This window comes from Protopterus annectens, chromosome 9.part0 (assembly GCF_019279795.1).
Source record: "Protopterus annectens isolate FY-2018-M chromosome 9.part0, PAN1.0, whole genome shotgun sequence".
NCBI classification, from domain to species: Eukaryota; Metazoa; Chordata; order Ceratodontiformes; family Protopteridae; genus Protopterus; species Protopterus annectens.
This window is the reverse complement of record NC_056743.1, coordinates 446,642,364-446,670,005: the sequence shown is the minus strand read 5'-3', so window position 1 is coordinate 446,670,005 and position 27,642 is coordinate 446,642,364. Positions and strand designations below refer to the sequence as shown.

Sequence of the window (27,642 nt, the reverse complement as noted above, 5' to 3'; positions counted from 1 at the left end):
ATCCACTGCTCCCAGAGTCTTTACAAAATGCCTGGCTCCAGCCATTGCCTATTGCAGACAGAGACAGATTCAAATATACCCTTACTTGGACGATTGCCTGATTCAGGCAGACAGTCAGGAAAAGCTGTTGCAGCACCTGACATTTGTAAAGAACCTTCTAACCTTACTGGGGTACACCATCAACGAAAATAAATCAGTACTATTCCCTAGTCAAAATGTATTCCTGGGAGCAAGCTTGGACACAGCTTCCCAGATGGCATTCCTTACTCCAGGAAAAAAAAGCCTAACCGTCTACTTCGCTCAAATGGCCACCAGAACCCAGCTGTCTGCAAGGAAAATCCTGCAGGCTCTAGGGTTCATGGCCTCTTGCATTCTGCTAATTCCATATGCCAGACTGCATATGAGGAAACTTCAGTGGTACTTAAAAAGTCTTTGGTGGCAACATTCTCAGGACCTGGAAATCATCATACCTGTCATACCTTGTCTAAGGGCAGAGTTTTTTTGGTGGGCAGCAGCATGCAACCACAACAAGGAACTTCCCTTTACACAACCCCATGCCGCCCAGACCCTAACCACAGATGCATCAGACTATGCTGCGGGGGGGGGGGCACTTCTGGACGACAAGTGCATTCAGGGCCACTGGAGCCCAAGTCAAATTCTTCTGCACATCAACCAAAAAGAGATGCCAGCTGTTCAGCATGCTCTGACAGCTTTCAGATCCCTACTGTCACCAGGACCCCTGCTAATAAAAACAGACACCACAGTTGTGGTACATCAACAAGCAGGGGGGGAACCCACTCTTACCCACTCTGCAGGCTTGCCATGACCCTGTGGAACATGGCCTTGGACATGCATATTCATCTGCAAGTTCAATTCCTGCCAGGCAAACAAAACTCTCTGGCAGACGACTTAAGCAGAAATCTCCTAGACCCACATGAGTAGCAATTAGACCCCAGCACTTTCAGCCTTCTAACCCAGAAACGGGGGACCCCGGAGGTGACCTATTTGCCTCCGCCTACAATCACCAGATCAGCAAATTCTGCCCCAGGACACACCACAGCAGGGCCTGGAAATTGGATGCCCTATCCTTCCAGTGGGTAAACCTCTCAATCTATGCTTTCCCCCTCTGCCTTTTCTTACAAGAATATTCCTCACGATAAGACAGGACAGACCAAGGGCAATCCTGATTGCCCCAGACTGGCCACGCCAACACTGATAACCACTAATGCACAGCCTGTCACTAATGCCACCATGGCACCTACCCCAGATCCCAACCCTCCTCACTCGGCAGGAGGAACAGATCTTGCATCCCCAACTGCAAACCCTGAACCTTGCAGCCTGGCTTATTCCTTAAATTCTCCCCCTGTGACCAGCCTAAGCAAGTGGGTGCTGGATGTCATTCTTGAAGCCAGAAGACCCCCAGTACAAGGAAATCCTAAGCTGATAAGTGGAAAAGGTATTGTTCCTGGATTCAGTCTAAAGGAGCAGACACAGCACTGCACTCCTTACCTCTAATCCTGGATTACCTAGCAGATCTACTCCACAGAGGCCCATCCTTCCCTTCCATTAAGATCCATGCCTCTGCCATATCGGCTCATTACAGCACTGAGCCACCTCTCTTCTCTCACCCTCTCATCATTCAGTTTCTGAGAGGGACCAACAACTTAAGGCCACCTAGGAGAGCCCCCTCACCCCTGATTGGGAACTTAACTTTGTACTGGAAAAGCTCACCCCCCCCTTTGAGCCTGCAGTGTCAGCAGAATTAAAATTCCTCTTGGAAAACAGGCTTTCTTCTGGCCATCACTTCAGCTAGAAGCATGTCTGAGCTACAAGCACTTATGGCTGTGGAACCCTTCATTGTTTTTGATGCTGACAGGGTCTCCCTCAGGACTAACCCTACTTTTATGTCTAAAGTGGTGTCCAGTGTAGCTCTCTATCAATCTATTTGCCAACCTTCTTTCCTAATCCTCAAAATAAAGGGAAAAGCATCCTTCACTCTTTAGACATGCACAGACAGCTCAGATTCTACCTTGATAGGACCAAGTCTTTCAGGAAATCTGACCAGTTACTAGTCAGTTTTGCACCAGGGGCAGAGGGCAAGGCCATATCTAAACAAAAATTTCCAAATGGATAGTACACTTTCCATTTCTGTTACAAATACCATTGGAAACCACCCCCTCAAGGTGGTCAGAACACATTCCACTAGGGCAACTTCAACCTCTACAGCCTTTCTCAGAGGAGTCCTTACCAGGGACATTCTGGAAGCTGCAACTTGGAGTTCTGTTCATACCTTCACCAAGCATTACCACTTGCCTATCTTTTCCAAATCCAGGGCGGACTTTGCAACTGCAGTTCTGCAGGGCATACTAGCCAGCCCCAACTCTTCTTGACTGCCTCCACCCATTCTTCAGCTTTGGGAATCAACCCAAGTGTGGTGACTGTAACAATGAAACACGAAGAACATAGTACAGTTGTGTACACTTATTATAAATGTAGATGTTAGAATGTATTCATTGTTGCAGTCCTGTTTTCCCACCCTTCAGTCCCCTTGTCTCTTTCTCTCTCTTCCTCACCCCTTACAGGGCTATTGGTATTTACTTTTTACTGGTCGTGTTTTTCCACCGTAACTTGGCTCCTGACATTTGGGGCAAGAAAAACTGATGTAATGGCGTCAGCTGCCTGTTTTTATACCAGTGATGACCTGACATCAGTCCTGAAGCGACAGGAACCAATGAAGAAATACTAAGCCTCTGGTATTTGGACCGACTGAGGGCTACCCCTGGCAGGATAACTCGGGTGTGATGACTGCAACAGTGAATACACTCGAGCATCTACATTTATGGTAAGTGTACACAACTGTGCTTTTCTACCTGTCTGAGTAAGAAAAAATTGTAGATAACACGTGCTGCGGATCCTGTTGTATGACCAGTGTCTTGATGCTTATATGGGATGGTATCTGCCCAGCCAGGAGCTGGAAATGTAAAAGACTGTGGAAGTCTGGCCACCCAGTGGTCCCACTGGTAGGTTGTCAAAAGCATTACTGCTGCTTTTGTGACGATACATAAGTCATCTACAATAATGGGCAAGTTCCTAACACAATTTTAGAGTATGTTATATAATTGCACTTCCTCCTTAAGAATGCATGTGATGAAAAATAGATTATTTTGAATATTCTGTAAAAACTCCTTTTTATTAGTGATGTGCTTTAGAGAGAGTTGCATTGCTAAATGGTCACAGAGTTCTGAAGTGATTGGCTTTGCAAGCCAATGTAAAGGTATGACAGTAAAAGGGGGGAGAGACTGGATTTTGAGGCAGGGTAATTGATTGCTATTGGTGAACACACCCTGTCAGGTGGAAATAACTTCTTAGGACCTCTGTGTCATTTTAGAGGAATTTACATTGTCCTCATGTAAGCCAGCTGCTTTTGCACCACTCATTTTGCATGTCTGTTAGCAGAAGTTCCACGTGGCTTTGAGTGCAGTGGTTTGTCATTATGTATTGTTTTCTGATGCAGAAGTTGTAACTTGAGGGTAATTAACATCCATTTTTCCTTAACCCGTGTTACCCTTTTCATGTCCTGTGTAGCTGGAGCCTGTCTTGTCAAGTATTTGTTATGACAGCAGATCAGTAGTACACAATGTGCCTAACAGTTGTGTAGTATAGCATGGCATCCAACAAGAGATCACACTTGGTGTATTGTACAGTTTTGGGGGTTTACATTTAAAGGCTGGATTTGGCTCATGAGATAGTTCACAAGGATGCTAATAGAATGACACAGGATTTATTTAAAAAAAAATGTCAGAGTGATTGTCACACATCTACGTATAGATTTAGAGTGCTGAGAATAATGAAGTATGACAGACTATTAACAGTGGTATTGTTGCTTTTAAGCTTGAATTATATTGGGCATTGGGATGATAGAGTGTACCTTTCTCTCTCAGATTAAAGTGAGATGATCTGGTGGGAGGCGGTATGTCTGCCTTGTTTAGGTCAAGCAGTACATCTAGTATTCCTGGAAATAAATGGATGACTGGATGCATGTTGTGAATAGTAATGTTACATGCATTTGAGTCTTATCTGCCAGCAGTCCTGGATGTTAAGAGGTAAGTTACTTAGATGCTTGCATCTCTCTAATGCCTGGAACAGTCTGAGTAAACGTCAGCACTAGAGAGCTGAATGGGCGATCTTGCTTATGTGCTATACTGAAGCATTGCAGACTGTGCTGTCAGTTATCTTTATGCTGCTGTGAGGTTTTTAAAGCACTGACATTAAAATGATTAAGTAAAGAGTGGGGATGTTTTAAGTATATGCAGTTAAAAGAAGGTGGTATATTTTCCAGTTTTTGTTTTCCATGCTTGATTTGTTCATTGAAACAGGCTTATGGCTCATTATTGATAGACGGTCAAGTCTAACTTTATTGTCCATCAGACCTTGTTTTCTTACATGAACTGTAAAAAAAAAAAAAAAAAAAAGTTCCATACATTCATTTGTAGTTTTTTTTCCCCTTTTTCAGTGACCGTTTTTTGCACTTGTTTAAGACAGCTTCCTCATGTCATGTTGCTTGTTAGGTCACCTTTACTGTACGAGTGGACTTGACTGCTGTATACTGCTGAGGAAGAAAAATAATTGAATATGGCAGGGGTGCCGTTCCCATTTTATACCATGTGTCCTGCATAGTTCCATAGTTTGGAAAAGGGTGGACCCTCTTTAAGGATGTCCGAAAGCTCTGTAAATCAGGCCAGATGGTTTTATGTCTGACTGTGCCATAATTCCCTCACATAGTTTGTACTGCAATACCTTTTTCTCATTAGTAATCTTTGATACTTGCATATTTAGGTACAATTAACTTGGTACACTTGTTATATATGTAATCATAATGAGTAGTGTTAAGATATCTGTTCTTGGCAGGCAGAAGACAATAAATATCCCCCCTCTAAGTTGTCATTCTGGTTTCCAGTCAGTTTCCATCACTGTCCCATGGGCATACATGATGCTGCATGTATTCTTGTGTTGTCCAGTGTAAGCCCACTTTGTGTATGAAAAATTATGTAACCTCATTAAAGGGGACTGATTTGCATGCGTCTTGCCATGTTAGTGTTTTCAGAAGGTGTTCACTTCAGACCAGTTTTTCATTGAGCTGGCAACATCCCTGAAATTCTAATATGAGATTTGTTTACATTTGTTAAAGTTCGTTGTAAACATGATGATCTCTTCTATAAGTAACAGTAAAGTCTGCAAGAGCAAGTAGTGTTACCTTCCTGTTATTGCCTTGCAGTTCTATGAACACACCTGGGATTTGGCTAAATAGAAAACATTTTCCTAGCAGCTCTTTCTGAATATGAAATTTAAATGAGCCATCAAGCCTGGTTTTCATTTATTTGTTGTTCTTTAAAGTACTTGTTTTAGTCCATTGACAAATAGCCAAGACATCATTAGAGTTAAGTCGTGTGGTGACCAGGTATTTGAAAGTTGAAAATTGAATGGGCCAGCAGAAGGGAAGACATGTAATTTTGTTTTCCTTTTTAATTTTTGATAGTGTCCCCTTGTAGATTGTGGCAGAGGCTACAGGAATCCGGGATACATTTCCTATGTCTTGTTAGAATTACTCAGAGGTTGTTGTCAACTTTGCCCTGGAGGTTATGGTTTTCAACACAGCCAGCAGCCATTGTATGGAAGAAGTGGCTTTAATGTTCAGTTGTGTTTCAAACAAAACTGGCAGCTGAAACCTTTTCATGTAGTGCATTGATTATCTTCAGGTGGAGTGTCTGGGGACAGAACAAATGCACTTGAGAAGGTATGATTAGCCTTTATGGATAGTTTGTATAGGCATTGTTTTGCCATGAATTTGCATTTAGCTCTGTTGAAATGAAACCTGATATTATCCATCTGAAGGTCTTGTTGCATGCGACCATAGTTTGATTCCTCTTCCATGTGTCTCAACCCTCACTTCAAAAAGGAAAATTTCAAAAGATGCTTCTGAAGAGACACTGACACTTTGCAGCAGTCTAGAACGAGTGGATCAGCTGAGGTAGTTCTGGAGCCCTGGGGCAGTCAGTCTTCTCTTCCTAGATGTCCTTCTATTTATATGCTGCTGTATCCATAACATGAGGGAGTCTGCCTCTGGTTGACTCGTAGGTCCGACCATTGTACAACAGGTAAATACTACTGCGAAGGTACACACGACGGTCAGCATCACTCAGTGTACGTCTGGTATAAAGCGGACGTCAGCATGTACCTGCCTCAGAATTTTTCTGCTGCCTGTGTGACTGCCAGCTCTGGTCGTCGCTCGCTTGGAAAATGATTTTGTACCTGTCCATGTTCAGGTAAGTACCCCTTAGGGAGTTTTGTTTCTTTTTGCTACTGTGTTGTGGGTTAATGTCAGGTAGAAAGGGCAAGTGTCTGTGTGGAAGGGAGATTCCACATACTCACATGAGCTCTGCTTATTCTGTCTAGGCCAAGACCATGACCACATCACTTGTGAAATCTGTCAGGCTTTTGTTCCTAAAACTCTTAAAAGTCCTCTGGCTGCTTTAAATCTTTATCTTGCGAATCAAAGGCTGAAACTATTAGCTAAAAATATGGACCCGACGTTGGGATCCTCAGAGGAACTATCTACAAGAAATGCCAAGAAGACTACACCCGATCTACGATTGCGCCCTCTATTCCGACCGTATCTCTTGAGGCCAGTGAAGGCCTGGAGTCTGACACGTCCATGAGGGAGTCGTAGGTGTCAGAGTTGGGTGCCGGGGGGGTGGCACCAAGGCTGATCATTTCCGAGGACCCACGTGGAGTTACCCAAATAGTTCGGGAAGATGTTACTGTGGATGTTGTTGAGTGTTCCCCAACATCTGGTCCCCCTTCTCTAAATTGCATCTCTGCGACTTCTGTATTGAATGCTCCCAGGAAGAAGAAGCAGAAAACCAAACATTCTGCCCCTGCTCATCTGACCATGCCATCAGACCCAGACCCCTGACTGGCAGGCCTTTACTCAAGGCTTACTTAATGGCTTCTTAGCTTTGCACCAGGCCTCTACACCTGCCCAGACCCCCTCAGTTTCCACTCCTAAGAGTAAACTATTTCCTCAGGGGATGAATCCCTCACTTAAACCTCTGAATTTGCCTCTCCTCTGGGGTATGCTTCCCCAGAGGAGAAGTCAAATGGAACTTATTCCCCTGGCGAAGACATTACATTTGGGGAAACAATAGTACAAATGAAGGACTTTTTTAAATGGGACTGCAGTCAGATTACTGAGACCCAAACGAGGTATTATGACCTCTTACAAATGGAGTCCCCTAACCCGTCTGTGGTTCTTCCGGTGCATCCTGCATTCCTGGATGCTTTCTTAGCTGCTTCCAAAGCCCCAGATTCACAACCCCCTGTACCAAAGTGCCCAGATAGATTTTATAAAGTCCCTGAATATGCCAAATTCCCCTTCAAGGCCACTTGTGGCTGCAAACAACATCTAAGCTTCTTCCCTCTACTTTTGTACTTCCCTTAGATAAGGAAAGTAGAATAATGGAAAGGTTGGGCAAAAAATTCTATACATCTGCCACCATAGCTGTCAGAGCTACAAACTATCAAACTCGTATGGCCAAATATACCTTGGCTTTTCCCACATACGCCATTAAACAATTGGGTGACCAACCTGATTCCCTCAGTAAAGCTAAGATTTCCCGCCTGTTAAATTCCTGCAGTCCAGTCACTAGGCACTTTATAAAGTGCAGTTATGATGCAGTGAAGGCTTCAGCCTCAAGATCGGTCATCAGGAAATGCTCCTGGTTCAGGCTACAGCCTTTGCCGGATGACATCAAATCAGAGTTAATGAATGCACCCTTGGATAACCAGTTTTTATTTGGTTCAGAGGCTGCTGAACTGTTTAAGGCCCTTCAGGTGAAGGGTGAAGAACTTCAGGACCTTAAGGTACATTTTTGTGTCCCTGGTTCCACGCTTTCAGAGGAACTACCCAGTTAGAACAACCTTTGTGAGAAGGCCTTCCAGGCATGTGTCCTCCAAAGGAAGAAAAGATTCTAGGAAGCAGATCCCTTCCAGGTCTTCTCCCTTTACTTTAGTCCAGAAACAGCCCTTTCAGGCCAGACCTGGTAGTCTGTGACTACCAGGCCTTAAGCCCAGTTACCTCTCTCTCCCTATCCCTTTCCTGCTTGGAAACAGATTACTCAGGACTCTTTGGTCCTCTCAATCATAAAACCTGGTTATTTCTTTGTGTGAGATTCCAGACCAACCTTCAGAGGTATTCCTCAACCCCAAACAACACTGAAATATATTCAGGCCGAAGCCAAGAAAACAACGCTAGTTCCTTTAGAAAATTTAATACAGCTTAGCGCCTCTGCATAATAGCCTTCAATGAACATAAATTACAAAACACACCCACTCATATAAATACTGCAATCAATTAAACAATCATATTAAATTAATCAATTATATATAAAAGAAATTTTAAAGGTAACATACGTTATTTAATACCATATATCAAAAAAACTAGTTACATTTAAGAAGCTACAATAAACTTTTCCAATTCATTTCTAGATTTAAACCATTAGGTGACATAGTATTATATTTCAATATGTAAATAGCTTCCTTATATAATAAAACATTTTTTATTAATCTATCGTCACCTTTTTTAACCAATACTTTTTCAAGAACACAACATTCAAATACATCTACACTACCACTGTGAACTTCTATAAAATGAGAAGCAATTGGACTGTCTAACATACCTCTTTTTATATCTCTAACATGTTCTTGCATTCTCGTTTTAAATTTTCTTTTTGTCTCCCCTATATAATAGAGTTTACATGGACATCTAATACAATAAACTATACCTACAGAATTGCAAGAAAAAACATTATTTGGTTTATAAGTAATGTCATTAATTTTGTCAGAATATGGCTTTACATATTTACATATACTACATCGATTACAGGCAAAAGTGCCATATGTCTGTATATTATGATAAACTAGACTACTAGGAGAAATATAATAAGCCTTAATTAATTTATCTGATAAATTATGACCTCTCTTAAAGGCTATTTTAGGAATGTTAGGCTTCAGCCTCAAGATCGGTCATCAGGAAATGCTCCTGGTTCAGGCTACAGCCTTTGCCGGATGACATAAAATCAGAGTTAATGAATGCACCCTTGGATAACCAGGTTTTATTTGGTTCAGAGGCTGCTGAACTGTTTAAGGCCCTTCAGGTGAAGGGTGAAGAACTTCAGGACCTTAAGGTGCATTTTTGTGTCCCTGGTTCCACGCTTTCAGAGGAACTACCCAGTTAGAACAACCTTTGTGAGAAGGCCTTCCAGGCATGTGTCCTCCAAAGGAAGAAAAGATTCTAGGAAGCAGATCCCTTCCAGGTCTTCTCCCTTTACTTTAGTCCAGAAACAGCCCTTTCAGGCCAGACCTGGTAGTCTGTGACTACCAGGCCTTAAGCCCAGTTACCTCTCTCTCCCTATCCCTTTCCTGCTTGGAAACAGATTACTCAGGACTCTTTGGTCCTCTCAATCATAAAACCTGGTTATTTCTTTGTGTGAGATTCCAGACCAACCTTCAGAGGTATTCCTCAACCCCCTTGACACCAAATGGCTTTCTTTCCTCCAGTCCTGCAGGCCCTCCTCTCACATGGTACAAAATAAGAAGTATCCCTGCATTTAAGAGGGAAAAGGATTCTACTCCAGGATGTTCCTAGTTCCCAGGAACGAAGGTCCTAGGAGACCGATACTGGATCTGTCCCACCTGAATACATTGCTCAAGGTCCCCTCCTTCCACTTTCCAACCCTTACTACTCTCCTTCCCCTGATCCTTCCTCAGGCCTTCATGGTGTCCTTAGATATAAAAAAATGCCTACCTACACATTCCTATCCATTCACTTTTCAGGAACTTCTTTTGTTTCTCAGTGGGTTCTGTGCATTTTCAGTTCTATGCTTTGCCATTTGGTCTCTCTACGGCCCCAAGAGTGTTCACAAAGTGTCTTGCCCCAGTCATTGCCTTTGCCATAACACAGGGGATACAACTCTTCCCTTATCTGGATGATATCCTCATCCAGGCATCGTTCCCTCAGATGGTCCAACAGCACCTGGACTTCACTGTCTCCCTTCTGAAATGCCTGGGGTTTACCATAAACCTTCAAAAAATGTTCTCTGATCCCCTCCCAGGATCATGTGTTCTTGGGATGCAGGATTCTCACAGGACAAATGATGGCCTGTCTTCTTCCAGAAGAGATTCTTTACCTCAACTCTTATTCCAGGGAATTCTCTCTCTTAAGTCCGTGTCAGCCAGAGAGTTTCTGAGGCTCCTAGGATTCATGACCCACCACCATTCCCACGGTACCCTTAGCAAGGCTACACACGAGGAAGCTTCAGTGGTACCGAAGTACAGTCTGGAAACACTTGCACCCTCTGGAGTTTATGGTACCCCTTCTTCCCTCCTTCATCAGGGAATTAAACTGGTGGATTGCCCAGATTTATGCCAATCCAGGCCTTCCCCTGCAACCCCTCCCCACCAGTCAGGATCTGTACACAGATGCTTCAGACTTGAGTTGGGGGGCAAACTTAGGAGAATGGATAGTGAGGGTCACGTGGTCTCCATCACAACAGAGGAACACATTAATGTCAAGGAGATGTGATCCTTGATATTTGCTCTCCAAATCTTCAAGTATGATATCCTCCCATGAGTGCTGAGATGGTACACAGACACTACCACTGTTCTGTGTTACATCAGCAAGCAAGGGGAGGGGACAGTCTTATCTCCTATGCAGATTTGCTCTGCAGGCATGGGAGATCACCCAATAGACACAAGTATCCATTCTAGCTGTCTACGTACCTTCTACTGAGAATGTGATGGCAGATGCTCTAAGCACGTCCATGACTCATTCCCACGAATGGATGTTAAGCAGGGATGTGTTTCTGGACCTGGTCCATCGATGGGGTATACCTCAGGTAGACCTGTTTGCCTCCCCCATGAACAGACAACTCCCAACTTTCGGCACCAGGGTGCACTCCCTTGGGGCATGGATGGTGGACGCTCTTTTGTCCTCATGGAAGGGGATGTTCACTTACTCACCCCCCCTTCTCCCTCATTAAAAAGGTTCTGCTGAAGATTCAGAGAACAACCTCAAATCTTATTGGTGAACCCCCTTTTGGTCAAGGCAGCACTGGTTCCCCCCCTTCTACATCAGCTAGCCAAGGGCAATCACAAGTTACTTCTCAGGATAGATCTACTCACACAGAGAAGGGAACTGTCATACGCCCCAGATATCCACCATGAACCTTAAACTGAAGGTAATAGGGCGTTGATTCCCTTTAGACACCTTTATACTGAGGACGTGCTTCAGGTTCTGCATGAGGCCAGAAAACCCACTATCAGAAAATCCTATGTATCCAAGCGGAAAATGTTTTCTCTTTGGTGTCTAAAACAGCTTTAACTACTGGCTGTAGAGCCTCTAGTGGTCCTGTCTTACCTGTGTGAACTAATGAACAATGGCGTGTCATACCCTTCTATTAAGGCACACGCAACTGCCATCTCAATGTGCTTACCTTTCTCCCCCCTCCTTTGGCTTTCAGACTGCGTCAAGCTCTTTTTAAAAGGACATTAGACCACCAAGGAAGCCTATTCCCCCTCCTTGGGACCTTAATTTTTGTTTTGGAAAAGTTGACCTTACCTCCTTTTGAGCCAGCCAGGGCTTGCACTCCCAAGCACTGCACATGGAAAACTATTCTCTTGGTGGCCATTACTTCGGCCAGAAGGGTCTCTGAATTGCAAGCCCCATCCTTCATACCCAAAGTAGTTAATGAACTTTCCCTAAATCAGGCCATCAATCTCCCTACCTTCTTCCCTTCACCCCAGTCTTCCAGCGAAAAGATCCTTCACTCCTTGGATGTACATGGACAACTCAGTTACTGTTTGGCCAAAACCAAATCTACTCACAAATCAGATAAGCTCTGTGTGTCCTATCACCCAAGAGCCCTGTGACACCCTGTTTGCAAGCAAACCATTTCCTCCTGGATCTCTAAAATGATTTCCTTTTGCTACACATCCCATGGCAAAAGACCCCCTTCCCAGTGAAGGCTCAGTCCACTAGGGCTGTGTCCTCATCTGGGGCCTTCTTTAAGGGTCTGGATACAGCAGCCCTTTTAGAATCAGCGACATGGTCATCTGTCCACACTTTCACTAAGCACTACAAGTTGGACATCATTTCCAGGACCAGAGCAGATTTTGCTAGGGCCATTCTTCATTGCTTTCTGGAGAATGTCTCTGTTCCCCCTCCCAATACTTAATAGCATGAGCTTTTGTACTCTCCTTCATGTTATGGTTAAAGCAGCATATGAACAGGAGGACATAGTATAGTTGTGTAAAGTCTTACCATAACTTTAGATGTCCTTCTCTTCTATATCCTGCTGTATGGTCTCCCACCCTGCCTTCCCCCTAACACTTGCCTTACTCCTGAGTTACCCACTCCATAGTTGCTGGTTCCCGGTGGCATTAATTTCCGAGGTAGGTACATGCTGACATCTGCTTTATACCCGATGTACGCTGAGTGATGCGGACTGTCACATGTACCTTCGCAGTAGCATTTATCTGTTGTATAGTGGTCAGACGTATGAGGCAGACTCTCTCATGTTAGAGACACTGCAGCATGTAGAAGAAAAGGACATCTAAAGTTATGGTAAGATTTTGCACAACTAATACTTTCCTCTGAGGTTCCATGGGAAGCTTCCAAGACCCATGAACACTAAAACGTCTAGGACTTCAGTACCCTTAGCCAAGAAGTGAGCATTTGTTTTGCTCTTCCCAAGGGTGAGGGAGGAGTACATCAAATCTTGCTAAGGGAGGAAGCTGCTGGGTTATTACTGGAGGTCCATAATGCTGCTTGATCTGAGACGCTCACACCAGGGACCCCCAAAGATGATGTTCTTTGTGTTTCACTGTTGCAGTCCTCACATATGGGTTATCTGGCTCCCGGTAGCCCTCAGTCGGCCTGAATACCAGAGTCCTTGGTATATGACGGCTGCTGTTGGTTGTAAAACTTGATGTCAGTATGTCAGGTATAAATGGAGGCAGCTGATGTCATTTCCTCAGTCTTTCTTGCTGCGGAGCCCAAAGCAGATGCAATTCGCACTAGTGCCGGTCGGCCATTTACCTTCGTTTCGCTTTCCGATTTCCAAGTTGAAGACTCCTTCAAATAAGTACCCCGTTGGGGATCCTCTTTTCTTGCTTTAACGAATGTCAGATAAAGTTAATAACTGTCTTGCCTGTGGAAAACAGATTCCGCACCGTGATTTCCATTCCTATTGTATAACTTTGGGCCGTGAGCACGATGTCTCTAACTGCGATCTCTGTGCTTCCTTTAACCAGCGTACCATACGCTGTAGAGCGAAGATTTTGTATAAGCATTTCAGAGTCTGGCCTAAGTTAGTTGGTATGGCATCTTCTGGTCTCCCGACTTCGAATCTTCCTAGGAAATGCAAAGACAAGGACTGTGACAGGCCTAGGGTTAAATCTACTGACGAGACACAGGTGAAATTGGTAGTCAGCACAGCAGTAGTCAGTGAGGCACTTTTGCAGCCCACAGATTTTCAGCCGTATGCCTCTGCCGAGACCTTTACGGAGTCCTCCATGCTGCAGGCTGCTATTCCGTCTTCAGATCCTCCGCCTGTCGCCACCTCAGATGGGTCCGGAGCCTCTCTGCAGGCACCAGCATCTGACGCCTCTTCTTTTCGACATGAGACCAGAAGCAGACCGACTACCTTAGCTCAGACTTCTGCAGTTGCTAGGTCTCCCGAGTCCCTCCGGATTGCCAGTTAACCTTCCAGCTGTAAACCTACTCACAAGCAGGCGTCTGCTTCCCCTCCTGTACCTCAGTCCCAGTTGGTAAAGATAGCTGGTGATCTTCTTTCCCTGATTAGGGGCTCTCATCCCTCCCTTCAAAGAGGGCTAGGGAATTATCTACTGATGTTTTGTCTGTCTCAGATTCTGAGATTTCCAGTATGCCTGCTTTTGAAGAAGGAAATTCTCAACTTTTTTCTGGCTTTGAGGATTCTGATGCTGAGGACCCTATCCCTTTTGCCTCCCCTCCAGATGATTTTTCCTTTGGGGATACTTTGAATACTCTTCGGGAGCATTTTAAATGGGAATGTCAGGATTTCCCACAGTCTAAGAAAAGAATCGTGGAATTTTTAGATTTGCCACAGCATAAGCCTCTGGCTATACCTCCAGTTTTGGAAGTTGTGGATGATGTTTTCATGGAAAATGCTTTAACTCCTAATACTGTTTCTCCTGTCCCCAGAAAACCGGATAGATATTACAGGGTTCCTGAATCTCATCAATTCCTTTTTAGAAACCCTTCTGCTGATCTAGAAATTATTTCTCAAGGCCCCAAGGGTGTTAAGGCTACTATTGCTAGATACCCTGTGCCTTCTGATAAGGAATCTAGGGCCTTGGACAGGTGGGGTAAAAAAAGTCTATACTTCTACAACTCTTGCCATTAGATTCGTGAATTCTCTTTTTCACATGCTTAAGTATCAACAGCATACGTTGGAGGCTATTAAGGCTAAACTTGGAGGTATTCCTTCCATGACGGAAAACAAAGATTTACAAGACTTACTGAATTCTGCCACTTTAGTTAATAAGCATTCACTTCATTGTGGTTTTGACATTTTGCATGCTTCCTGCAGAGCAGCAGCCACTGGTTCTGTAATTAGAAGGCATGCTTGGCTCAGGTAGCAACCTCTTTCTGAACCAGTTAAGTCTAAATTGCTGAGGAGGTACTGAAAAAGTTGGAGGCTAAGGCAAAATCTATGCAAGCTGTTAAAGATTTCCTTCAGGTTCAGCCTCCTCGGTTTAGTAGGCATTATCCTTCCAAGAATTGCTGCGGTAGCGTTGTCGCCTCACAGTAAGACGCTGTCCGGTTCGATTCTCAGCTAGAACATCTTCTGCGTGGAGACATGCGTGAATGGGCGTACTTTCGTTGAAGGTTGTGCGTCAGGGCTGGTAACTTGGCACGTAAAAATCAACTACCAATCATTAGCGGACCGGAGTTCCGCTGTGGCAACCCCTAACCGGGAAAAGCCGAAAAACACAATCCTTCCAAGAATTGGTCTTTCCCTAATCCTGGCAAGCAGGGTCGCTCTAGGCCTAGAGGTTTCAGATCTTCCAGATGGCAGGCTTTTGCCCCTCAAAGGGCTAAACAATGGCATTCTTCTTATGCTAAATTGGGGAGTTCTAAGCCAGCTTCCCAAAGCAAGCACTCTCAATGACTCCGGCCTTCTTGTGCCTACCTCTGCGGACCCTGGGTTTCCTTTGGGGGGAAGGTTGGCCAGGTTCGCAGAGGTATGGTCTATCATCACAGATGACAAATGGGTGCTCAATATAGTAAACCAAGGTTACAAGTTTTACTTCCACACCTTTCCTGTTATGCAAGGGTACCCAGACATACCCAATACTCTCAAGGCAGAGGTAGTAACTCAAATTTCTTCTTTTCTGACTATGGGGGCCATAGAGCCAGTTCCTGCAAATCAGGCAGGCCTAGGTTTTTATTCAATGCTTTTTCTAGTACCCAAGAAAGGGGGCACATGGCGCCCTATTCTGGATCTGTCCATTCTAAACACTTAGAACACACTGAAGATAGGCATGAACTGTAAATAACTAGTATACACACATGCACATCTGATTCATTAGAGCACTAAAGTTTGTTTACTGATGCTGTGGGTAGCACACTTAGTTGATGCAGAAGTTTGCAGCTTTTGTCCCCACACAAGGTAGAGTGATTGCTGACACCGCATTGCTGCTTAAGGGAGGTGCTACATACCTGATAGTGGTGTTCTTTGGATGAGACGTTAAACCGAGGTCCCATCTGCTTGAGTTGGTGGTAACTCAGGTGGAAGTAAAACATCCCATAGCACAAATCGAAAACAGCAGAGGAGGTTCCCTGATTCCTTCGATCAAATTTCCTCTAGTAGTATAAATACCACCTTGGCTCTCACCTGGAAAGGCGTTTAGTGTAATGGGACTAACCTGGTCAACAATGGATACAATTAAAAATATATATATATATATATATATATATATATATATATATATATATAGATATAGATATATATAGATATATATATATATATATATATATATATATATATATATATATATATATATATATATATATAGATATATATATAGATATAGATATGAATATGTAAATTGGACTATTTTCAGTCTTCCACTCCAGTGTCTACATAGACTGAGGAAGAAATCTTTTTTTGAAGAGGTGGCTTTTTCTTGGGAATCTGAATTTGTGGATACGTTATACTCTTATTCCTCAAATCAGGAAAGAGTTGTACAAATGGGGGGGGGGGGTTTGAGGCACAAAAAAAAGGTATGAAGACATGTTGAGTTTGGATCCTCCAAAGTCCTTAAATTATTCTTTCAGTATTGGGGGCTTTGGAAGGTGCAATTAATATTCCTGCTTCTCTGTGTTTACAACCAACTGCACCAAGGAAACAGGATGCAGTGCAAGGTGCCAGATTCCGGTAAGATTTTTTTAGCATCCCAGTTGTTGATCTTACTTTGATCTTTTTGAACGGAGCAATTCTTCCGATCCCATGGATTCTTATAATCCTGCCCCCAGTAAAAAAGACAGCACAACCTTTGACGGGTATGGAAAGAAGGTGTACTCCTTTTCCCCTAGTGGCTTTCATCGCAGTAAACTGCCAGACACTTGCATCAAAATACTTTATATTTTTTCAGACATGCTGTCCATAACTAACTTTCCTGCTTCAGGTATTACAACCAGTCTGCAAAATTTCAGCAAGGACTTTGATGCGTCCAGATTTTAAATGCCCCCTTTGGAATATGATTTGCTTTTTTTTTTTTTTTTGGTAAATTCCTAGACATAAACATCTTTATAACCTGCTGGATAGCTGGCCCACAGATAAGGACCCATGAAGTTAGGATCAGTGAGACCACCGCCACACAGAGGCCAGTCAACAGTGGAATCTGTGTCCTGAGCCCCACTCCTCTTTGGCATCTGCTTCTTGGAAGTCAAAGCCAGTGTCAAAGGTGTTTAGCTGATGTAGATTTGCAGATGATTGCAGACTGGGAGCAGTCATTAAATCCCCCAGAAATGAGAACAGAACACCCTTCATGAGCCTCCAGGATGTGAACACCCTTCAAGAAGGTTTAACACAAATAAATGCTTGTTGCCAAAGTCATGGCTTAAAACTTACCAAGAAATGCATTATAGTACCTTTTGGGAAGACTGTCTTCCTGGGTAGCTATGTCATCAATAAAACACCTCTTAAAGTTGATTCACTAGTCAGGGATCTGGGAAATCATGTAATAGTAACATAGCCTTTGACCAACGTGTCCAAGGTAGTAAGAAAATCCTGTTGCTCAACCTATAAGCAAGAGCATGGCATCTGGGTATAGAGAGGTCATCTTACCACTGTACTTGGCTCTCATCAGACCCAACATAGAGTATAATACTCCCTTCACTATGTACCTGACCAGACATATGCAGCAACTGTAACTTCCACAGAGGTTCCTTACAAAAAGAATGTAGGAAGTAAACATAATGTCCTACACTGATCACCTTAGACACCTTAGACCCCTGTCTGTTTACTCGGTATCATATAGACTACTGGGAATGTGATCTTTGCAAGGCATACAAGGCATCCATGGACCCATGTTTTGATGAAAATTTTGCGCATCCACAAAACAAACTGCATCGGAACTTCTAGAGGCTAAATTTTGCTTCAGTTATAAATAGGACATGTTAGAGAGACAGAGATGTTTCTCAGAGAATTCACATTCTCTGCAACAGGCTCCCCATCTGTGTGAATTAAGAGTTCCTTTCTAAACCTATTTAAGTGCAACTTGGACCACTGGATTGGTAATTGGAAATTCATTCCTGATCTGGCACTTATTTCTCTGGTGAACAGAGGCAGTAAGTAAATCACTTCTGTATAAATTAAATTTGTGGGTCACATTTGGGTTGCATAGCAGTGCTTATAAGGGTTCTAGTGGTCCATAGCCTAGTGTACACACTTGTGAGGTGCTCAAAATGTTGGAGGAAAATTAGTACAGTGGGTGAAATATCTTTCTTTCCCTTGTCTCAAGATAGAAACATTGTCTTTCCAGTCTTAGGCCCTTTTTTGGAAACCCTTCAAATCTGCTCACCAAAAATCCACAAAACAGCAATGCAAAAAAAGTAGCAAGGAGACTCAAAAAAAAAAAAAGGGGGGGGGTCCCAAGGTTTTTCCATGCATAAGAAAGAGACTACCTTTAGATCTCATCCCCTTACTCTCTTCCCCACCTTGGTCATCCTCCCCAACTAGCAGGCAGTCTCTCATTCCATACATCTGTAAAGATTGGTACTAAATATAATTCAGCTGGTTAAGAATTGCACTGGACATCCCTCCCTTTATAGTTTGGAATCCATAATGTTCATCGTGTTTCACTGTTGCAGTCATTACACTTGGGCTATCCTGCTGGCAGGCTACCCGCAGTCGGCTTAAAGCAGCAGAATCACTTGTTCAAGTACTAACAGAGATTTCATCCCAAGGTGTAACAGTGTTCTCCTTTCCCAACACGGAAAAGGTTTGTATTCAGGGATTTTTCTGGTACCCAGGAAGGAAAGCATCTGGAAACCAGTGTTGGATCTGTCAGTTCTAGCTACTTTTCTCATAGTTCCAAAGTTAAAAATGTTCATCTTGTTGTCCATTTTTCAGCATCTTCCTCTCAAGGCTTAATTGGACCTCAAGGATACATATCTCATACCCCTATTCACAAAGACCACAGGTAATAGTGTAGTCCTTAAACAAAGAATCTTAAATACCAGCAGAATGCAAATGCAATGGTGTAGGTAAACCGTTCCTCCAATAAATCAAGCATACAAAAAGCAAATGGAGGCAATGGAACACGGCAATAAAATCCAAATGTATTTATTCCAAAATGATGAAGCTGCTTTGGCTGCGAAAGCACTCACAACTATCTATTTTGGAATAAATATCTTTGGGTTTTATTGCCATGTTCCGTTTCCTCCTTTTGCTTTTGCTTTTTGTAATCTTAAATACCAGTTTGCATATTTGTCATTTGATCTGTCTGCTGCTCCAAAGGTCTTCAAAAAATATCAGGCTCTAGTCATTACCTTCTTCAGATTTAAGAGAATTCATGGGTAAATACATGGATGATTCTGATGGCTTCCACCCAAGAAACTCTTAACATCCCTTCACTTTTCCATGAATCTGTTTTACAGTCTAGGTTCTGAAAAAGCCTTCATTGACTTCTTCTCACAGGTTGAACTTTATGGAAAGCTTTCTAGACACTTCCCTGATAGGAGCCTACCTCTTTCCACTGAAGGTTTCTTACTACCATCACCAGTTCCTAAGTCTTGTTCATACCAGTTTTGCACAAGGGATTTCCTAAGACTTCTTAGTTACATGCCTTCATTAATCATTTTTTTTCTTTAGTTAATCCAGATTTATTTGCACTTTTGTCTGCATGTATATCCCCTTATGTTTACCTCAAATGCACAAACTTCTGTATTCTATCCACTGTATTATGTATAACATTCTTGGATAACTCAAGCACAGATGCATTCAAATCAAACATTTTACACAGTGAAAATATTCAAAAATGTGCTCTCCATTTCAAGTTAGTTTCCAATCTTTGTTAATCATCTTGGTATCTTTTGCCAGACTTCAGGTGTATAAAGATGTCCTCCTATTCCAGTGTTGCAGTATTCTACTTGTGGGGTTACCCTTCTTCCTCTCCAGTTTGGCCAGGTTTCCAAAGATTTTCAGTCCCTCTAGGTGCGTTGGACATCTGACGTGGCTGCAGGAACGTGTACCATAAAAGTGACATCTGCATGCACCAGCCCTCAGAACTTTTCAGCTGCCAGTCATACGCCAGGTTCTCCTGCTTCTCGTGGATGTCGGATCAGAAAAAATTCAGTTAAGTACCCCACTGGGGATTCTTTTGGTCCTATTTTGTTAATTATAGTGTGTTAATGTCCTCCGGTAGGGGCAAGTGCGATCAGCAGATTCCCCACAAAGACACGCATGACCAGTGTCTCCACAAAGACACGCATGACCAGTGTCTCTCTTTTGTCTAGGCAGGGAACACGACCAGGAGAACTGCACCATTTGCCGATTGTTTGTCCCTAAGACCTTATGCTGCCATTTGCAGGCCTTACACTTGTATTTAGAGACCCAGTACTTAAAACAAATAGCATTCGGGATGGAGGCTGCACCCGACCCCCCCCCCCCCCAATTTGAACTGCCAGGGAAGAGGGCCAAGTCCTCATGGCCTAATTCGTCTGCTTCGACTCTGCCATACCTCAGTCTGTAGCCAATGTCAACTTGACTGAGGATCCGGCATCCACCGGTGTAGATAAAGTGGGTACCTTGGAGGAAGCCGCACAATCTCGATGGACGACACGTCCAAAGAGGATTTACCGGTGCCTGCCTTAGATGCCGGGAGGGAACCAGCATTCACTCGGGGCCCATCAGACGCTGCCTCTGCCATTCCGACACCTGGCCCTAGGCCTAGTCCTAGCCAGACGCCGGCAAGGGCTTTAAAGGAAAAAAAAAAAAAAACAAGACGCCTCACTCCCACCTCTGAAAGCATGCCAGATTGGCAGGCCTTCAGCCAGAGTTTGTTCTATGCCTTTATGGCCCTTAGGCCTTCTGCAGAACCCTACTGCTCCTCCACTCCCTAACCCCAGACCTCCAACCCAGGAAAGGAGGGTAGATCAGCCTGAAGGAGAGGAATTGTCTGATTTCTCTAAGGACTCTCTCTTACTCCTCCCAGATATCATCCCCCTTGGGATATGGATCTCCTGAGGAGGGCTCTGTTGAACCTGACTCCGCTGTAGAGGATCATACTTTTGAGGAAACTTTTAACAAAATGAAAGACCACTTAAAGTGGCAATCCTCAGATATGTCTGATGTACAAAAAAGGTTTTATGACCTTATTCAAATGGACTCTCCCAGTCCTTCTGCCATTCCTCCTATTCAACCTGCATTCTTGGATGCTTTTGCCTCAGCCTCCATTAGCCCGGACTCCCAACCCCACGTAGAGCAGACAGACTCTATGAAGTCCCTGAGATGGAAACATTAAGCCCTCTTGATGATCCTGCCACTATTTCCATCTCTACGGACAGGGCCTCCAAGCTCCTTTCTACCACTACTATCCTTCTTGCTGATAAAGACTGCAAGACCATGGAAAGGTTGAGAAAGAAAATGTATACTTCTGCTACCTACTTCTGCTCCCTTCTTATTTAGATCCACCAACTACCAAACTCATATGAAACAATACTCCTTAGCTCTGCTGGTCAAAGCCACTAAAGATTTAGATGACATCCTTGACTGTGCAGCCAAGGCCTCCTTGTCTTCACTGATAGCACTCCTCTCTCAAGTGAATAGTCACTCCCTGAGATGCAGTTTATGATACAGCTGAAGCCTCAGCCAGGTCAGTTGCGTCAGCTTCAGTACTAAGGAGGTACTCGTGGATGCGACTACAGCCTGTCCCAGATTACTTCAGGGCCAAGCTCCTTGACTCGCCTTTGGATCACTCAGCCCTTTTTGGTGCAAAAGTGGCTGACCTATTCAAATACTTAAATCAGAAAGGAAAAGAATTACAGGACCTAAAACATATCCTGGCCTCGCCTATTCCCAAGTTCCAGAGGAACTACCCGGCAAAGACCCAGTTTTTCAGGAAAACCTCCAGGCCTACAGCTCCCCGTTCTAGAAGATCTTCTAGAAGACAGCCTCTTCAGGCTGGGACTTCAGTTTTCCAGCCAAAGGTCCCCCTTTCCTGATAGGGCAGGTAGTGTCTGACTGCCTGCCAAAATTTCAACCCCCCTCTATCCATTCCTTTTTCTACCCATCTCTGTCTCCCTGCGTGATTACTCATTACCACAGGCAAATGGGTTCTGTCCATCATACAGGACAGCTACATCATGTCTTGTATCACCCCTCCATCAAAACTGGGCTTACCACAGCCTCCTCTGTCAACTACCCCTCCTCCATCAGGTTTTAAAAACCCTGCTACCACAGGGCATCATAGAACCAGCTCCTGCACAAGCAAAAAGAAAAGGATTCTACTGCAGAATCTTTTTGTTACCCAGGAAAGAAGAGTCATGGAGGCAGATTCTAAACCTCTCATGCCTCAACCCCTTCCTAAAAGTTCCTATATTCAGGATGCTCACCCTACCTACTCTTTTCCACTCATTCTTCTACAGGGTTTCATGACAACCCTGGACATAAAGTATGTTTACCTTCACATACTTATAAAACCCACCTTCAGGAAATAGTTGACAGGCTTATCTCACTTACAGTTCTCTGCCTTGCCCTTTGGGCTTTCTACTACCCCCAGGATAGTTACAAAATGCCTGGCTGCAGTCATTGCCTACTGCAGGGAAATGGGAATTCAGGTATTCCCTTACCTAGATGACCTTCTAATCCAGACACAACACAAGGAAACTCTTCTCCGCCACTCCTGGGACCTTCTGGTAATCCCACAGTCTCTAGAGTTCATGATAATCTTCCCAAAATCTCACCTCAACTCCACGCAGGATATTGTCTTCCTGTGTTGCTGGATCAAGACAGACCTCATGAAGGCCTTTCTTCCATCAGAAAAGGTGGTATCCCTCCAAAATCGCATTCTTACTGCTCTACAATAAACAGAACTGACTGCAAGACAATTTCTGAGGCTTTTAGGTTACGTGGCAGCTACCATTCACATGTTGTCTCTAGCAAGGATGCACATAAGGAAACTTCAGTGGTATATCCAGTTGTTGTGGACCCAACACTCCCACCCTCTAGAGTTAAAGATCCCGCTGCTCCCCTGCTTGCATCAAGAGCTGAGATGATGGATGGCTCAGGTAGCCCAATTCCCAAGTCTGCCTCTGAAAACAACCTCTCCCTCCCAGACCATGCACACAAAAGCCTCAAACCTTGACTGGGGAGCAGCTCTGGGGAAAAAGGAAAGTACAAGGTTTGTGGACAGACTGACACAGACGAGATCATATAAACATCAGAGAAATGAGAGCCATCCTTCTTGCTCTACAGGCCTTCCACCCCTACCTAGAGCAGGGCCCTCTGAAGATATTCACAGCCAACACCACAGTCCTGTGGTATCTCAACAAGCAGGGAGTGATCAAATCCTACCTTTTATGCAGACTAGCTCTGCGGGCATGGCAACTAGCTACCTCACAGTGGCTCACCCTCCATGCAGCCTACATCCCATCCCAGCAGAACCGTTTCAAACAACCACAAATGAATGCTGCAAAGAGATGTTTTCCTGACTATGGTCCACAGGTGGGGTATTCCACAAATAGATCTGTTTGCCTCTTCCATAAACAGGCAGCTTCCTGGCTACTGCACCAGGACACCAGACCCCAAGGCATTGGCAACAGATGCCTTTTCGATAACATTGAAGGGGACATTCCTGTATCCCCCCCCCTTCCCATTGATACAAAGGGTCCTGCTGAGAAATCAGTAGGACTCACCCAAAATCTTGCTGGTGGCACTCTACAGGAGACGACAGCACCGATTCCCTCTTCTTCTTCACCTGTCCAAGGGCAGTCAGCACAACTTACCCCCTTCAGTGGACCTGCTCAAACAGAACAAGGGGACTCTGATACACCCACAGTGGCAATCCATGCACCTCACCCTGTGGCCAATAGAATTCTGATCCCGTTCAGACGCCTGTATAATAAGGACGTGCTCACTGTCCTGCAGGAGTCCAGGAAACCCTACACAAGGACATCCTCTCTCTAAATGGAAAAGGTTTTCTATTTGGTGTCACAAGAGACCGTTGGACCCGCTGGAAAGCAATATGCCTCTCACCCTGTCATACCTGTGTGAACTCATGCAGATAGGGTTGTCTTGCTCATCTCTGAAGGCACACTTGTCGACTATCTCTGCCTGCCTCCCCCTGGATCCACCCCTTGCATCTAGACTCCCTACCAAACTTTCCCTCAAAGGTGTATTACACTTAAGACCACCCAGGAAACCGTCTCCCCCTCTCTGGGACCTAAACTATGTTCTAGAAAAACTCACGCTAGCTCTTTTGAGCCAGCAGACAAAGCCACCTTAAAATTTTGCACATGGAAAACTTTATTGCTGGTAGCTCTGACCTCTGCCAGAAGGGTTTCAGAATTGCAAGCTCTTATGGCTTCACCATTCGTAATCTTCCACCTGGACAGGGTGACCCTCAGGACAAACCAGTCATTCATTTCCAAAGTAGTAAATGACCTATCCTTCAACCAGCCCATCCACCTGCCCACCTTCTTCCTGAACCCACATGAGTATAGTGAGAGAGTGCTACATTCCCTAGACGTCCACAAACAACTTAGGGTGTTCATCGTGTTACCGTGCTGCAGTCATCACACTTGAGTTATCCTGCTGTCAGGCGGTCCCGCAGTCTGCTCGAATTCCAAAGTCTTGGTCCGGCGTCGGTTGCTGTCGCTTCTTCCCTAACGTCAGAGCGCCAGAGGTATATCAGAGGCATCCGACGCCATTTTCTTCAGTCTTTCTTGCCGTGTGGTGCCCGAAGCAGAAGCAGTTCGCAAGTGCCAGTCGGCCGACACCTGAGATTTTCGAATAGAGTTTCAGTCTGAAGTCTTCAAAGCTAAGTACCCCGTTGGGGAACCTTTTCTTGCCTCAGTCCGATGTCAGAAAAAGTTAATTGCATTTCTTGTGGGAAGCAAATACCTCATAAGGACTTGCATTTTTTTTGTGTACCTTGCCTAGGCCCAGACCACGACGTCACTGGTTGTTGGTTTTGTGCTAGGTTCAATAAGCGAACTATAAAGTGACGCTTTGATTTTGCATGACACTACTTCGGTAGAAAATTTAATTACACTATGCCGTCGGAGCAACCGACTACCGGCGTGCATTAAGAAACGCAGAGATAAAGACAGGCAGCCTAGATCCAAGCCAGACTCTGAGGCCTCGGCTGGGCCGGTCGCCGGTTCTCTGGTTTTCAGTGAGGCGCCTACGCAGCCCTTGGCTACCACTGAATGGGATCCCCCAGCAGAGAGTTCTAGGGCGACACAGCCATTTTCTTTAGGCCCTACCAACGACATTGCAGTAGGGGAAGCCGTTGCTGTAGAAACACCTTCGGTTTCTGAAGGTGTCTTCAGACCAACTGCTCTCACCATAAAATCTTATGCTAAGCTTAAGACTCCTGTAAAACCAAAAAAAGCCTGCACTTCAGTCTCCAGGTCAAGGCCCTATGCCTAAGAAACAGATGCTTAAAATGGCTGAAGATTTGATTTCTTTCATCAGGGGTTCCCAACCCCCCCCCCCCCCCCGACAAAAGGCCTAGACAAGAGGAGGATTATGCCTCCTCTGATCAAGTGTCTGTTTCCTCAGGCTCCTCTGAGGAACAGGATTACTCCTTTCCCCCTTATGAAGATTCTGATGCTGAAGACTCCATTCCCTCAGCTTATCCCCCTGAAGATTATTCCTTTGGGGAAACCTTACATACCATGAGGGAACATTTCCACTGGGAAGGTCAGGACTACTCCGACTCAAAGAAAAGGCTCCGAGAGTTTCTCTTACTCCCCCAGCACCGACTACTTGCTATCCCCCCAGTTTTGGACATTGTGGATATTTTCTTAGAATCTAGTCTAAATCCAGATTCTCTGCCTCTTGCTCCAGCCAAACCAGATAGATACTATAGAGTGCCTGACTCTCTCAAATTCCTTTACAACAGCCCTGTTGCTGATCCAGAGACAATCTCCCAGGGTCCCAAAGGGGCTAAGGCTTCTATGGCTAAAAATCCTGTACCCTCAGAAAGTGACTCCAGAGCACTAGATAGGTGGGGGGAAGAAGGTTTACACCTCAGCTGCCCTAGCTATGAGAGCACTAAATTGTCAATTTCACATGCTTAAATACCAGCAATTCCTAATGTCTCAAATAAAACAAAAGATGGGCACGCACCCTCAACAGTCTGAATTCAAAAAATGCAAGATCTGTTGCATGCAGCTGAACAGGTGGGCAAACATACTTTACAATGTGGTTTTGATGCCTTGGAAGCTTCCTCTAGAGCAGTTGTTACTGGGTCTGTTATACGTAGGCATGCTTGGTTAAAGGAACAAGCTCTGCCTGATCATGTTAAAGCAAAGTTACTGGATGCACCCTTACAGCAGGATGTCTTATTTGGGGTTAAAGCAGAGGACATTTTAAAGAAAATGGAGGATAAGGCAAAATCTATGCAGACGGTCAAAGATTTCTTACAGGTACAGCCCCGACGCCTCAGCAGAAATTGGCCAACAAAAAATTGGTGCTTTCCAGCTTCTGACAGAACACAGAGGGGGTAAATACAGGCGCCCAAGGGGCAGAGGACAAGCACAAATCCCTTACAAACCTCGCTGATGGGGCACTGCAACACAGAAGGGAGGAGACGACAGGTCCCAAACTACTAGAAGGCAAACACAATGGCTTAAACCTCAAACTGCCAAGCAAAACTCTCTTGGCAGCTCCCTTGGGAGGTAAATTAGCACCTTTTGCAGACAACTGGCGCATGGGTCCTAGACATTATCTCACACGGATACAGATTCCACTTCCACACCTTGCCAAGGATAAAAGGAATGCCAAACCTGCCACAAAATCAATGGGCAGAGGCACAAAAACAAATTACAGCTCTCATGGACATGAGAGCCATTCAACTGGTACCTACACAGGAGCAAGGCCAAGGATTTTACTCAAGGCTCTTTCTAGTCCCCAGAAAGGACAATGCTTGAAGACCCATTCTGGACCTTTCAATTTTAAACGCCTTCTTGCAAGTACCCAAATTCAAGATGCTAACACTACAGCAGCTTCTTCCCATATTGGGCAAGAAAGCTTGGCTAATAACGTTGGACCTCAAGGAGGCATACCTGCATGTTCCTATCAGACAAAATTGCAGAAGATACCTCCGTTTCATTGCAGATTCAACCCATTATCAATTCTTTGCACCACCCTTTGGTTTATCTACTGCGCCCATGATCTTCACAAAATGCCTGGCACCAGTAATTGTATACTGCAGACAGAGGAATTCAAATATACCCATACCTGGACGACTGTCTCATCCAAGCAGAAAGCAAGAACATTCTCTTACAACACCTGGCTTTTGTAAAACATCTTCTAAGTTGCCTAGGGTACACAGTAAACGAAAAGAAATCAAAACTAGTGCCCTCACAAAATATGACATTCCTGGGTGCCAGCTTGAATACAACGGCCCAGAAGGCTTATCTGATGCCAGACAAACAACTACAATTAACCCAATACTTCAGAACAATGGCAACAAAGACCCAACTCCCTGCAAGAAAAATTCTGCAGGCCTTGGGCTTCATGGCATCTTGCATGCTACTAATACCATTTGCAAAACTGCATATGAGGAAATTACAATGGTACCTAAAAAGCGTATGGACTCAACACAGCCACAGCTTGGAAACAATGATACCTCTCATTCCCTGCCTTCAACAGGAGTTTCTGTGGTGGTCACAGGAATGTCACCTCAACAAGGGTCAGCCTTTCACCCTACCCCCAGCCAGGCAAACTATGACAACAGATGCATCGGACTATGCCTGGGGGGCACACATGGCAGGACAGTGCATTCGAGGCATATGGACTGCAGATC

General features: G+C 44.5%; 1 protein-coding gene across 1 annotated transcript in view; it reads left to right on the top strand.

Moving 5' to 3' along the window:
• The window catches only part of KAT6A (lysine acetyltransferase 6A), a gene marked incomplete in the record, with an annotated part of 2,696,607 nt that overhangs the window by 1,546,955 nt on the left and 1,122,010 nt on the right, over window positions 1–27,642 (top strand).